This window comes from Mus caroli, unplaced genomic scaffold (assembly GCF_978045245.1).
Source record: "Mus caroli unplaced genomic scaffold, Mus_caroli_1 scaffold_57, whole genome shotgun sequence".
Classification (NCBI taxonomy): domain Eukaryota; kingdom Metazoa; phylum Chordata; class Mammalia; order Rodentia; family Muridae; genus Mus; species Mus caroli.
In genome coordinates, this window is record NW_028227312.1 from 167,501 (window position 1) to 181,426 (window position 13,926).

Below are 13,926 nucleotides of genomic sequence, written 5' to 3' on the forward strand. Positions count from 1 at the left end.
TTTTACCATTTTAGTATATTTATTATGGTTTTGTTGCTGTTCTAATTCTTGTTGTAATTTTTGTTGTTTCTTTTTTTCCAAAAATATTAGGGTTTTATAATTATGTTTTCATGGTTTTGGTTTTGCCAGTCAGTATTGACCATGCCTTTAATTCCAGCTATTGAGAGGCAGATGTAAGTGATTTTTTTTTTTTATTTAGAGTTCAGCAAGATATCTACAGGAATCTGGAGGACAGTAAGAGATACACGGAAAATCTAATCTAAAAAACTCAAAAAAAAAAATAAACAGAGGAAGTGAGAGAAAGGAGAGAGACAGAGAGAGAGAGAGAGAGAGAGAGAGAGAAAGTAATACACACACACACACACACACACACTCACACACTCTCTCACACACACAGAGAAACAAAAAAAAAACAAGGAATAAAAAAGAAAAAAGAAAGTGAGGAAGAAAGAAAGGAAGGCAGGATGGTAGGAAGGAAGGAAGGAAGGAAGGAAGGAAGGAAGGAAGGAAGGAAGGAAGGAAGGAAGGAAGGAAGGAAGGGACAAAGGAAGGAAGGAAGGAAGGAAGGAACAAAGGAAGGTAGAAAGGATGGAAGAGAGAGGGAAAGAAAGAAAGAAAGAAAGAAAGAAAGAAAGAAAGAAAGAAAGAAAGAAAGAAAGAAAGAAAGAGAGAGAAAAAGAGAGAGGGTGATAGGAAGGGATAAAGATAGTAAGATTCAGAAATAGAAACTTAGGGAGAAAGAGATAATTTAAAAAATATAAAAAATTTATTTAAAATAAATGAATGAATGAATGAATGAATAAACAAACAAACAAACAAATAAATAAGTAAATAAATATGCAAGCAATCATTTTAGGGATATTTCGGATTCATGTGTATTCATTTTAGATTCCTATGGTATTTTAAAAGAATTTGTAGAATTTTTAGAAAAGTGATTTAGAGTTTCTTCTTTGTCAAGCTTCTATTGCATTTTTAGTGTTTTCTATATATTTTTAAATGATTTTATTGTACTTAAGTGTTTGTTATTTAATTTAAGCTTTAATTGACTTCAGCCTTGTCCTGGTGATCAGATAGGATGCATGGGATCATTTAGAAATATTTATATCTGTTGAGAGATTTAGAGAAAGTAATATAGAAAGAAACAAAGAAATAAAGAAATGAATGAAAGAGGAAGAGAGTGAGAGAGAGTGAGAGGAAGGAAGGATAGAAGGAAGGAAGGAAGGATTGAAGCAATGATGAAGGAAGAAAGAAAGAAGGAAGGAATGAGAGGAGAGTGAGAAAATGATAGAAAAAAAGAAAAAAACAAAGACAAAAAATAAAGAGAGACAGAGAGATAAATTTAGAAAGGAAGGAGGAAAGGGAAACAAAGATATAAAGAAAGAAAGATAGAGAGAAAGAAAGAAGAAAGAAAGAAAGAAAGAAAGAAAGAAAGAAAGAAAGAAAGAGGAAAGAAGGAAGAAAGAAGAAGAAAGAAGATAGAAAGAAAAGACGAAAGATAGAAAGACAGAATGTATAAAATAAATAAGTAATTATAAATAAATAAATAGATAGATAGATAGATAGATAGATAGATAGATAGATAGATAGATAGATATATTAGGCATATTTCGGATTCTTGTGTACTCTTTTCTGATTTCTAGGGTATTTCAAAATCTTGTAGAGTCTTTAGTGATTTATAGTTTCTTGGATTTCAAGATGGTTGTGTAATTTTATTGTTTTTCATTATTGTTTTTAATGATTTTAGTGTATTTTAGTGTTTCAGTTTTAATGAATACTTTAATTAACTTTTTTTACCATTTTAGTATATTTATTATGGTTTTGTTTCTGTTCTAATTCTTGTTGTAATTTTTGTTGTTTCTTTTTTTCCAAAAATATTAGGGTTTTATATTTCTGTTTTCATTGTTTTGGTTTTGCCAGTCAGTGTTGACCATGCCTTTAATTCCAGCTATTGAGAGGCAGATGTAAGTGATTTTTTTTTTTATTTAGAGTTCAGCATGATCTCTACAGGAATCTGTAGGACAGTAAGAGATACACAGAAAATCCCAATCTAAAAACTCAAAAAAAAAAAAAAATAAACAGAGGAAGTGAGAGAGAGGAGAGATTTTTTAGTTGGCAGCTAGCATGGTCTTCAGAATAAATTCCAGAACAGTGAGGGATACATAGAGAAACCCACTCTCCAAGAAATTACAAATAGATCAATGAAAGAAACAGAGGGAGAGGGGAGAGAGAGAGAGAGAGAGAGAGAGAGAGAGAGAGAGAGAGAGAGAAAGAGAGACAGACAGAGAGACAGACAGAATGACAGACAGACAGACAGACACAGAGACAGACAGAGAGAGAGAGACAGAGAGAGACAGAGAGAGATAAAGGGGGAGAGGAATAAGAAAGAAAAAGAGAGAGAGAGAGAGAGATCGAGGAAGAGAGAGAAGGAGGGATGAAGGGGAAGGGATGAAGGAAGGATCAAAGGAACTAAGGAATGAAGGAAAGAAAAAAGAAAAAAGGAAGAAAAAAAGAATTGTGATACAGGGTCATTTTTGGTCTCATGTGCATTTTTTTATTTTTAGAGGTTTTATTCAAGATTTTGAAGTGTTTTTAAAGGATGTTACAGAGAGTTTTTTTGTTTTCAGAATTCTAGTGTATTTTTCATATTTTTTCTGTTTTTTTTTTTTTTAATTTTTAGTGTTTTGTAATTTTCAGGTTTCATTTAGACTTCAAGGATTTATTCATTTTAATATTTCATTGTTTTCTTTATGTTCTTTTTTCGGGGGTGTATTCTTGAATATTTATTTAAAAATTGAGGGTTTTTATTTTGGTGGTGCATAATTTTAGAGTTGGCAGGCAATGGCTGCCCCTTTCATAAAAATGCTAGCCCTAAGGTGAACTGGTAGGGGATCTTTTATTTGGAGGCTCTCCTGGTCTTGTGATTGATCTCCCAGAGACCCAGGGATAAACAGAGAAACCCAGTTTATAAAAATTAAAAAATATAGAAAATGAAAGGGAGAGAGACAGAGAGAGAGAGAGAGAGACAGAGAGAGAGACAGACAGAGAGACAGAGAGACAGAGAAACAGAGAGACAGAGAGACAGAGACAGAGACAGAGAGAAAAGATAAATAGATAGATACATAGAGAGAGAGTGAGAAAGAGAGAAGGAAAAGGAAAAAGAGGGAAGGAAGGAAGGAAGGAAGGAAGGAAGGAAGGAAGGAAGGAAGGAAGGAAGGAAAAGAAAGAAAGAAAGAAAGAAAGAAAGAAAGAAAGAAAGAAAGAAAGAAAGATAAAGAAAGGATAGTTCTTTAAGTTCTTTAACTTCATTTGATTTCCCGGATTTTTAGAAGAGTGCTTTTGAGGGTTTTTTGTTTTCAGATGTCCAGTGTATTTTTTTTTCTAGTTTTTTAAACAATTTTACTGTGTTTTAAGATTTGGGGGTATTATTTTCCCTTCAGCAATTTATTTTTTATTTATTATTATTTTTTTATTTTAATTCACATTGGGGTTGTGTGTGTGTGTGTGTGTTCTTGAATATTCATTTAAAATTTGTGTTTTAACTTTGGTTTTTCATGGTTTTAACGTTGCCAGGCAAAGAGGGCCATTGCCTATAAAACCTAGCCCTAGGGATGAAAACTAAGGGATTTTTAAGATGGAAGCTAGTTTATTGCATGGAGTGACACCCAGGATGGCCAGAAAAGATAGAGAAAGTCATTCTCTAAAATTCAAAAAGAAAGAAAAAGACAGAGAGAGACAGAGAGAGAGAGAGAGAGAGAGAGAGAGAGAAGGAAGGAAGGAAGGAAGGAAGAAAAAGGAAAGAAAGAAGGTAGGAAGAAAGGAAGAAATTAAGAAAGGAAGAAAGCAAGAAAGCAAGAAAGGAAGAAAGGAAGAAAAGAAGAAAGAAAGAGAGAGAGAGAAAAAGAAAGAAAAACCGAAAAATTAAATAAACAAACAAATAAACAAATAACTTTTTGGACATTTTGGACATTTTGCTCTAACTGCGTTTTTTTGTTTTTGTTTTTGTTTTTGTTTTGCTTGTTTGTTTGTTAGTTTTACAATATTGTTTTTTCATAAGGGTTTTGTAGGATTTGTTGAAGCAGCTTTTAGAGTTTTTGTTTGTTTGTTTGTTTGTTTATTGTTTTTGGGTTTTTTGTTTTTGTTTTTGAGATTTTAGTGTATTTTTAATTTGTTTTATTTATTTATTTATTTATTTATTTATTTATTTATTTATTTATTTATTTAATATTTCGGGTGTTTTAGTGTTTGGGGGTTTTTAAAGATTTTTTTTTTACAGTTTTATCTTTCCTTTTTTTTTTTTTAGGTTTATTTTTGTGTGTGTGTGTGTGTGTGTGTGTATCTGTATGTCTGTGTGTGTGTTTTAGAGTATATATATATTTTTTTTCTTTTTCTTTTCCTTTTTAAATTTTTAGGTTTAGTTTTTGAAGTTGAAGTACTTTAAGAATACAAGGAAGTAGTGGCCCTGCCTTTAATCATAGTAAATGGGAATCAGAGGTAGTGATTTCTGAGTTCGAGGCTAGCATTTTCTACAGAGTGTGCTTCATGACAGACAGAGAAACCGGAAACCCAATCCCCAAAAACTCAAAAAACCAAAAACAAGCAAACAGACAAACAAACAAACAAAAACAAACAAACAGTTTTTGGGTCAGTTTTGGGATCTTGTATATTTTTAAGTTTTTAGAATTATAGTGTTTTTCTTAAGGGTTTTGTAGGGTTTTAAGAAGAGTGTTCTAGAGGATTTTTTGGTTTTCGGTATTGAATGTATTTTTAGTGTTTTTCTGTATTTTTCATATTTTTTCTTTTCTTTCAATTTTTAGTGTGTTTTGGACTTTTCAGGTTTCATTTAGACTTCAATGATTTATTTATTTTAATATTTCATTGCTTTCTTTATGTTCTTTTTTTGTGGGTGTATTCTTGAATATTTATTTAAAAATTGAGGGTTTTTATTTTGGTGGTGCATAATTTTAGAGTTGGCAGGCAATGGCTGCCCCTTTCATATAAATGATAGCCCTAAGGTGAACTGGTAGGGGATTTTTTAGTTGGAGGCAAGCCTGGTCTTGAGATTGATCTCCCAGAGAGCCAGGAATAAACAGAGAAACCCAGTTTTAAAATTAAAAAGTATAGAAAATGAAAAGGAGAGAGAGAGAGAGAGAGAGAGAGAGAGAGAGAGAGAGAGAGAGAGAAAGAAAGAGAGAGAGAGAGAGAAAGATAAATAGATAGATACATACATAGAGAGAGAGAGTGAGAGAGAAGGAAAAGGAAAAAAGAGGGAAGAAAGGAAGGAAATAAGGAAGGAAGGAAGGAAGGAAGTAAAAGGAAGGAAGGAAGGAAAGACGGAAGGAAGAAAAAGAAAGAAAGAAAGAAAGAAAGAAAGAAAGAAAGAAAGAAAGAAAGAAAGAAAGAAAGAAAGAAAGAAAGAAAGAAATTACTTTATGGACATTTTGGACTAACTGGGTTTTTTTTGTTTGTTTGTTTTGTTATGGTTTTTTTTTTTACAATATTATTGTTTTTATAAAGGTTTTGCAGGGTTTGTTGAAGCAGCTTTTAGAGTTTTTTTTTTTTTTTTTTTTTTTTTTTTGGTTTTCAATATTTTAGTTTTTTTTTTTGGAATTTTTTTTTTAAGATTCTAGGGTGTTTTAATGTTTTGGGGTTTTTTAATTTTTTTTTTTTTAGAGTTTTATATTTCACTTTTTTTAGGTTTGTTTTTTTGTGTTTGTGTGTGTGTCTCGATGTCTGTGTGTGTGTATTTTAGAGGCTTTTTTCTTTTAAATTTAAGATTTTATTTTCAAAGTTTCAGTATTTTAGGCATGGCAGGAAGGGGTGGCCCTTGCCTTTAATCTCAGTAATTGTGAGTCAGAGGTATTAGGTTTCTGAGTTCCAGGCCAGTATTTTCTATAGATTGGGTTCCAGTACAGAGAGAGAAACACAGAGAAACCCAATCTCAAAAAAGTCAAAAAACCAAAAACCAAGAAAAACCAACTAACCAAACAAACGAACCAAAAAAAAAAAAATCAATTTTTGAGTCAGTTTTGAGTTCTTGTATATTTTTGAGGATTTTAGAATTTTAGTGTTTTTCTTAAGAGTTTTAAGAAGAGTGTTTTAGAGGTTTCATTTTCAGTATTTTTGTGTATTGAAGTGTTCTTTTCTGTTTTTCCTTTTTGGGTTTTGTTGTTGCTGTTGTTGTTTTTTTTATTTATTTATTTTTTATTTATTTATTTATTTTTTTAAGGATACTCGGGTTTTTTTTAAGGTTTTAGATTTCTTTTTTTTTTAGGCTTTAATTTTTTTTTTTTTAATTGTGTGTTAGGATTTTTGGTTTTTTTTAGGTTATTTTTTTTACGTTTTGTGTGTTTGTGTGTGTTTGTGTGTGTGTGTGTGTGTGTGTGTGTGTGGTGTTTGTCTGTGTATTTGTGTGTGTTTCGAGACAGAGTATCCCTATATAAACCTGGCTGTCCTGGAATACACTCTGTAGACTAGGCTGGCCTCGAACTCAGAAACCTGCCTGCCTCTGACTCCCAAGTGCTGGGATCAAAGGCGTGTGCCACCAAACCAGGCATTTATGTGTCTTCATATGTATGTGTGTGTGTGTGTTTGTGCGTGATGTGTGTTTGATGTTTTTTTTTTTTTTAATAAATATTAAGGTTTTATAATTGGAGTTTATGAGTTTTACGGTTGCCAGGAAGTGATGGCCCTTGCCTTAAATCTCAGTAATTGTGAGGTGGAGGTAGTCACTTTTTGAGTTCGAGGCCAGCCTAGTCTACAGAAGGAGATCCAGGACAGACAGGGATATACAGAGAATCCAATCTCCAAAAAATCAAAAAAAAAAGAAAGAAAGAAAGAAAGAAAGAAAGAAAGAAAGAAAGAAAGAAAGAGAGAAAGAAAGAAAAGAGAGAGAGAAAGAAAAGAGAAAGAGAGAGAGAAAGGAAATAAGGAAGGAAGGAGGAAAGAAACTAAGGAAGGAAGAAAGGTAGGAAGAAAGGTAGGAAGAAAGGAAGAAATTAAGAAAGAAAGAATGCAAGAAAGAAAGAAAGGAAGAAAAGAAGAAAGAAAGAAAAAAAGAAAGAAAGAAAAATAGAAAGAAAAAGAAAGAAAGAAAGAAAGAAAGAAAGAAAGAAAGAAAGAAAGAAAGAAAGAAAGAAAGAAAGAAAGAAAGAAAGAAAGGTATTAGGAACATTTTGTTTTGTGTATTTTTTTTTAGTTGACTATAGGTTTTCGTAAGGTTTTGTAGAGTTTTTTGAAGAGTGTTTTAGAGGTTTTGTTTTGTTTTGTTTTGTTTTGTTTTGTTTTGTTTTGTTTTGGTTTGGTTTGGTTTGGTTTGGTTTGGTTTGGTTTGGTTTGGTTTGGTTTAGTTTGGTTTGGTTTGGTTTGGTTTATAGGCTTCCTGTGTATTTTTAGTGTTTTTTTCTTGTTTTTGTTTTTTGTTTGTTTGTCTGTTGTTGTTGTTGTTTTTAGAAGGGTCTTAGTGTATTTTATGGTTCAGTGGTTTAATTTAGGCTTTATTTTCCTTTTTAGCTTTTTAGTGTATTTCTTAATATTTTTGTTGTTGTTCTTGTTGTTGATCTTGATTTAAAAAAAAACAGCATTTTATGTTTGAGGTTTAATTGTTTTAGGGTTGCCAGACTGTGGTGGTCCTTGCCTTGAATCCCAGAACTTGGGATGCAGAGGCAGGTAGATTTTTTATTTCAAGGTCAGCCTGGTTTACAGATTGATCTCAACAAAAGCCAGGGATATACTGAGAAATCCATTCCTCAACCCCCCTCCCACAAAACAAAGAAAAAAAAAAGAAGAAAAAGGAAGAAAGAAAGAAAGAAAGAAAGAAAGAAAGAAAGAGAGAGAGAGAGAGAGAGAGAGAGAGAGAGAGAGAGAGACAGACAGACAGACAGACAGACAGACAGACAGACAGACAGACAGACAGACAGACAGACAGACAGACAGACAGACAGACAGAGGAACTGTCTATTGTAGAAGAGGATTGGAATGCAAGTGGCCAGTCAGCTGAGCCTTCCTTAGCTAAAATTGCTGGGAGAAGTTTCCTGCCCTTGCTATCCTATAAGGAAAACTGAGCCCAGTTACTAATCTCACCCAGCCCAAGGGCAGGGCTGCAAAGCATGAATTACATGAATCTCTTGATTCTTAAGCAAACGGATATATCTTGAGGATATCATCCTGAGTGAGGTAACCCAATCACAAAACAAGTCACTTGATATCCACTCACTGATAAATGGATATTAGCCCAGAAACCTAGAATACCCAAGATACAATTTGCAGAAGAATGTTTTTAAGAAGAAAGGATAGTGAATTATCCTCTCAGAGCTTTCTGCTTGAGACAGATCTTGGGGCAAGAACTCTGTCCTTCAGATGATCTTTAGAATCCTCCCCTAGTACTCTCTTCCTACCTTCATCTTTTCTGTATTTTCTCAAAATAAAAGACTGTGGATACAGAATATTGATTCTAACCTGGAGATTTACCTTTAAATGAAAGCTGGAGTTTATTTTGTTATACAGGAATGAATGGAGCTGTTATTGAACCTGGAGGCCTTTTTATTGTCTGAAAGTGAGTGGAAAATCATAAGGCTTGTGCAAGATTTCATCTAAGAGGAGAAAAAGTGCAGACTCCCACAAAATGGGCTTGGCTGGGCCCAGAGAACACAGTTTTCCTAATCCTATCTTGCTCATTGAACATGCGAACTACTTACCTACCTTTCATGTCGCAAATCCTCGTTGGCTCACATATTGTGCAGTTGGTTCTGTTCTTCTTCAATCCAGCATTCTATAGAAATGCTATGATAATTTTGATCTTATGGTACAATTGCTTATATTGTCTATTATCGTAATATTTTATATTATGCTCATTATGCCATTTCCAAAGGCTGAACAGATCTTTAAAGACTTATAAACCTCAGTTTGCTATTCTTTTACTTTGCTTGCTATGTAGTCTTATTAAACAATTGCTTATTCAAATCTGAGGCATTTTTTTCTATAAGATAGTGATTATGAAAATGTGGTCTTTCTTGATTTCTTACAACAAAGCATTGCTAGTCTTCTCATTCAAAGCTGCCAGCACAAATCTCTGCCCTTTAGCCAAAGAAAGCTCATGGGCTTTAGACACTCTTGATATTTTTGTTGTTGTTGTTGTTGTTCCATTTCTGTCATTGTTCACAGAGTCATCTCAAGGATTTAGGATATTTTAGGATCCCTAAAATAATGCTTGTATGCACTGGGTCGTGTTTGGTATTAATATACTCATTTCTAATTTATTCGGGTTCTTGGTAATTAAGAAATGTGAGTTTAAAACTGAGCCACTGGGATGTTACAGAAGGAACTCCTCAAGGGTGGCCTTACCTCCACCCTTAATCCTTAGGGTCCTCATTTTCAGTTGCTTTCAGTAAAGAGCCTGATGAGCACAGGTCTCTCCGCAGCTGTCCCAGTGTAGGAGGACCTGTCAGTTGCCACACCACATTCACTGACATTAAATATATTATTCCTAAAGAACTTTTAGCATCATTCAACATCATCCTTTATATCAAAAGCTTTAGTAGTCTGTGACGTTTTGTAACACCTTTTTGTCACTTGTTTTGCTATACATTAGTAAGAGACAACACAGGTTTATTTTTGGAATTCGTACACACACATTTATTGTACTAAGGCTGTATACATCAGCCCTAACATTGCTTATTTAATAAAATACTTTAATTCATTTTAATATAATATGAATGTGTTAATATTAATATGCCATGTATTCTTTAATGTCATTTTTAGAAATAGTTATTTTATTTTAATATAAAATAAATAATCTTATTTAAAAAATAAAAATTGTTTTAATTATGTTCTCATGAATACATTCTATTTGCACATTCTTTGAACACTTATATTAAAGATTAATATATTTACCAAGAAAGCATGAAAAATATGTGAAAATAGAAAATCACTATTACTGTTCATAAATTTTTATTTTGAGTATTATTTAGAGAAAAATTATATATTCTTTACTAGAATGAATCCTAATTTTAAAGCATTAGCATTTAAAAAATTTACTAAAATTTTGGTTGTTCTTATTTTTATTACTTTATTTTCTGTGTATTGACCTAGTAGCAAATATTTTATATTAAAATTGTAAGCAATTTTTTAAAACTCAAATAATTTCAGTATTATTGAACAATAATATATTCTCGTGATATATATTTTTTGTGATCCAGAATTAATAAGGATAGCAATATTTTTTATGGCTATTTACTACCTTAAAATCTGTTCTATACACTAGTATAAAATATGTGTACTCTATTGCAATAATCCCAATATGCATTAAAATACAAAAAAAATTAATAATAAAAAATAAATTGCTGAAGGGATAATAATTCCCCCAAATCTTAAAACACAGTAAACTTGTTTAAAAAACTAGAAAAAACACAAAAATACACTAGATGTCTGAAAACAAAAAACCCTCGAAAGCACTCTTCTAAAAATCCAGGAAATCAAATGAAGTTAAAGAACTTAGAAGTATCCTTTCTTTATCTTTCTTTCTTCCTTTCTCTCTTCCTTCCTTCCTTCCTTCCTTCCTTCCTTCCTTCCTTCCTTCCTTCCTTCCTTCCTTCCTTCCTTCCTTCCTTTCTTTCTTTCTTTCTTTCTTTCTTTCTTTCTTTCTTTCTTTCTTTCTTTCTTTCTTTCTTTCTTTCTTTCTTTCTTTTTTTTCTTCCTTCCTTATTCCTTCCTTTCTTCCTTCCCTCTTTTTTTCCTTTTCCTTCTCTCTCTCACTCTCTCTCTCTCGATGTATATATGTATCTCTCTCTCTCTCTCTCTCTCTCTCTCTCTCTCTCTCTCTCTTTCTCTCTCCCTCCCTTTCATTTTCTATATTTTTTAATTTTTAGAAACTGGGTTTCTCTGTTTATCCCTGGCTCTCTGGGAGATCAATCTCAAGACCAGGCTAGCCTCCAACTAAAAAATCCCCTACCAGTTCACCTTAGGGCTATCATTTATATGAAAGGGGCAGCCATTGCCTGCCAACTCTAAAATTATGCACCACCAAAACAAAAATCCTCAATTTTTAAATAAATATTCAAGAATAAACCCACAAAAAAAGAACACAAAGAAAGCAATGAAATATTAAAATAAATAAATCCTTGAAGTCTAAATGAAACCTGAAAAGTCCAAAACACACTAAAAATTAAAAAAAAAGAAAAAATATGAAAAATATACTAGAATTCTGAAACCAAAAAACGCTCTGAAACATTCTTTAAAAACACTTCAAAATCTTAAATAAAACCCCTAAAAATAAAAAAGTACACAAGAGACCAAAACTGACCCAATAACACAATTATTTTTTCTTCCTTTATTCTTTTTTCTTTCCTTCATTCCTTAGTTCCTTTGTTCCTTCCTTCATCCCTCACCCCCTTCCTCTCTCCTTCTCTCTCTTCCTCTCTCTCTCTCTCTTTTTCTTTCTTCCTACCTTTCCCCTTTTATCTCTCTCTGTCTCTTTCTCTCTCTCTCTCTCTCTCTGAGTGTCTGTGTGTCTGTGTGTCTGTGTGTCTGTGTGTCTGTGTGTCTGTCTGTCTGTCTGTCTGTCTGTCTGTCTCTCTCTCTCTCTCTCTCTCTCTCTCTCTCTCTCGCCCTCCGTTTCTTTCATTGATTTATTTGTAATTTTTTGTAAAGTGGGTTTTTCTGTGTATCCCTCACTGTCCTGGAAGTTATTCTGTAGACCATGCTAGCTGACAACTAAAATATCCACTACCTGTTTATCCCTGGGGCTAGATTTTATAGGCATGGACCGCTATTTCCATGCTAAAACTATGATCCTCCAAAATTAAAACCATCAAAACTGAAATAAATATTCAAGAACACATACACACACAATCCCAAAGAAAACATTAAAATATTAAAATATTAAAAAAAAATCCTTGAAGCCTAAATAAAACCCCAGGTCCTAAAATTCACTAAAATTCTAAAAAACTAAAAAAACTACTTATAATATACTAGAAGTTTAAAACACACACACACACACTCTCCAAAACATTCTTCGAAACACACTTCAAAGCCTTTAAAAAACAAATACAAAAACAAAATACACCCCCAAAATATTAATTCCAAAAAAAAAGCAAAGAGGCTAAAAATAACTCTGAAATTCTTTTTTCTTTTTCTGTTTGTCTCTTTCTTGCTTGCTTTCTTTTCCTGCTTGCCTGCCTGACTGCCTGCTTCCTTCCTTCCTTCCTTCCTTCCTTCCTTCCTTCCTTCCTTCCTTCCTTCCTCCCTCCCTCCCTCCCTCCCTCCCTCCCTCCCGCCCTTCCTCCCTTCCTCTCTCTCTCTCTCTTTCTTTCTTTTTTGAATTTTGGAGAATGGCTTTCGCTGTCTTTCTCTGGCCATTATGTGTGTCACTCCATAGACCAAATTAGCCTCCATCTTAAAAATCCCTTACTTGTTCATCCCTATGTCTAGGTTTTATAGGCAATGGCCCTCATTTCCTGGCAACACTAAAACCAATAAACACCAAAATTAAACCTCACAAACTTTAAATAATTATTCAAGAACACACACATACAGACACACACACAATATCACAATGTGCATTAAAATACAAAAAAAATTAATTAAAAATAAATTTCTGAAGAGTAAATAAAACCCTAAAAATTTGAAACACAGTAAAATTGGTTAATTTACTAGAAAAAAAAAATACACTAGACAACTGAAAAAAAAAAAAAACTCTCAAAAGCACTCTTCTAAAAATACAGGAATCCAAATGAACTTAAAACTCTCTCCTTTGTTTGTTTGTTTGTTTGTTTCTTTCTTTCTTGCTTGCTTGCTTCCTTTCTTCCTTTCTTCCTTTCTTTCTTTCTTTCTTTCTTTCTTTCTTTCTTTCTTTCTTTCTTTCTTTCTTTCTTTTCTTCCCTCATTCCTTACCTCCTTCCTTCCTTCCTTCCTTCCTTCCTTCCTTCCTTCCTTCCTTCCTTCCTTCCTTCCTTCCTATATTCCTTCCTATATTCCTTCCTTTAAATTTTCTTTCTCTGTCTTCCTTCCTTCCTTTCTTCCTTCTTTCCTTTCTTTCTTTCTTTCTTTCTTTCTTTCTTTCTTTCTTTCTTTCTTTCTTTCTTTCTCTCTCTCTCTCTCTCTCTCTCTCTCTCTCTTTCTTTCTTTCTTTCTTTCTTTCTTTCTTTCTACCTTCCTTCTTTCCTTCATTCCATTTTTCCTTCCATTTCCTTCCCTCTTTTTATCTATCTATCTATCTATCTATCTATCTATCTATCTATCTATCTATCTGTCTGTCTGTCTGTCTGTCTGTCTGTCTGTCTGTCTGTCTGTCTGTCTGTCTTTCTTTCTTTCTTTCTTTTTCTTAATTTATTACTTCCTTCCTTTCTTCCTACCTTATTTCTTTCCTTCCTTCTTTCCTTCCTTTTCCATCTATCTATCTATCTATCTATCTATCTATCTATCTATCTATCTATCTATCTATCATCTATCTATTTATCTATCTATCTATCTATCTATCTATCTATCTGCATATCTATCTATCTTTCTTTCTTTCTTTCTTTCTTTCTTAATTTATTACTTCCTTCCTTTCTTCCTACCTTATTTCTTTCCTTCCTTCTTTCCTTCCTTTTCCTTCTATCTATCTATCTATCTATCTATCTATCTATCTATCTATCTATCTATCTATCATCTATCTATCTATCTATCTATCTATCTATCTATCTATCTATCTATCATCTATCTACATATCTATCTATCTATGTTTCTTTCTTTCTTTCTTTCTTTCTTTCTTTCTTTCTTTCTTTCTTTTTTCTTTCTTTCCTTCTTTTCTCATTTTATTTTATTTCATTTGTTTTTTGAATTTTTCATGACTTAGTTTTACTGTGTATCCCTACCTGTCCTGGAGCTCCCTCATTGGATCAGGCTGGCCTCAAACTCACAAATCTACTACCTCTGCCTCCCAAGTGCTGAGAT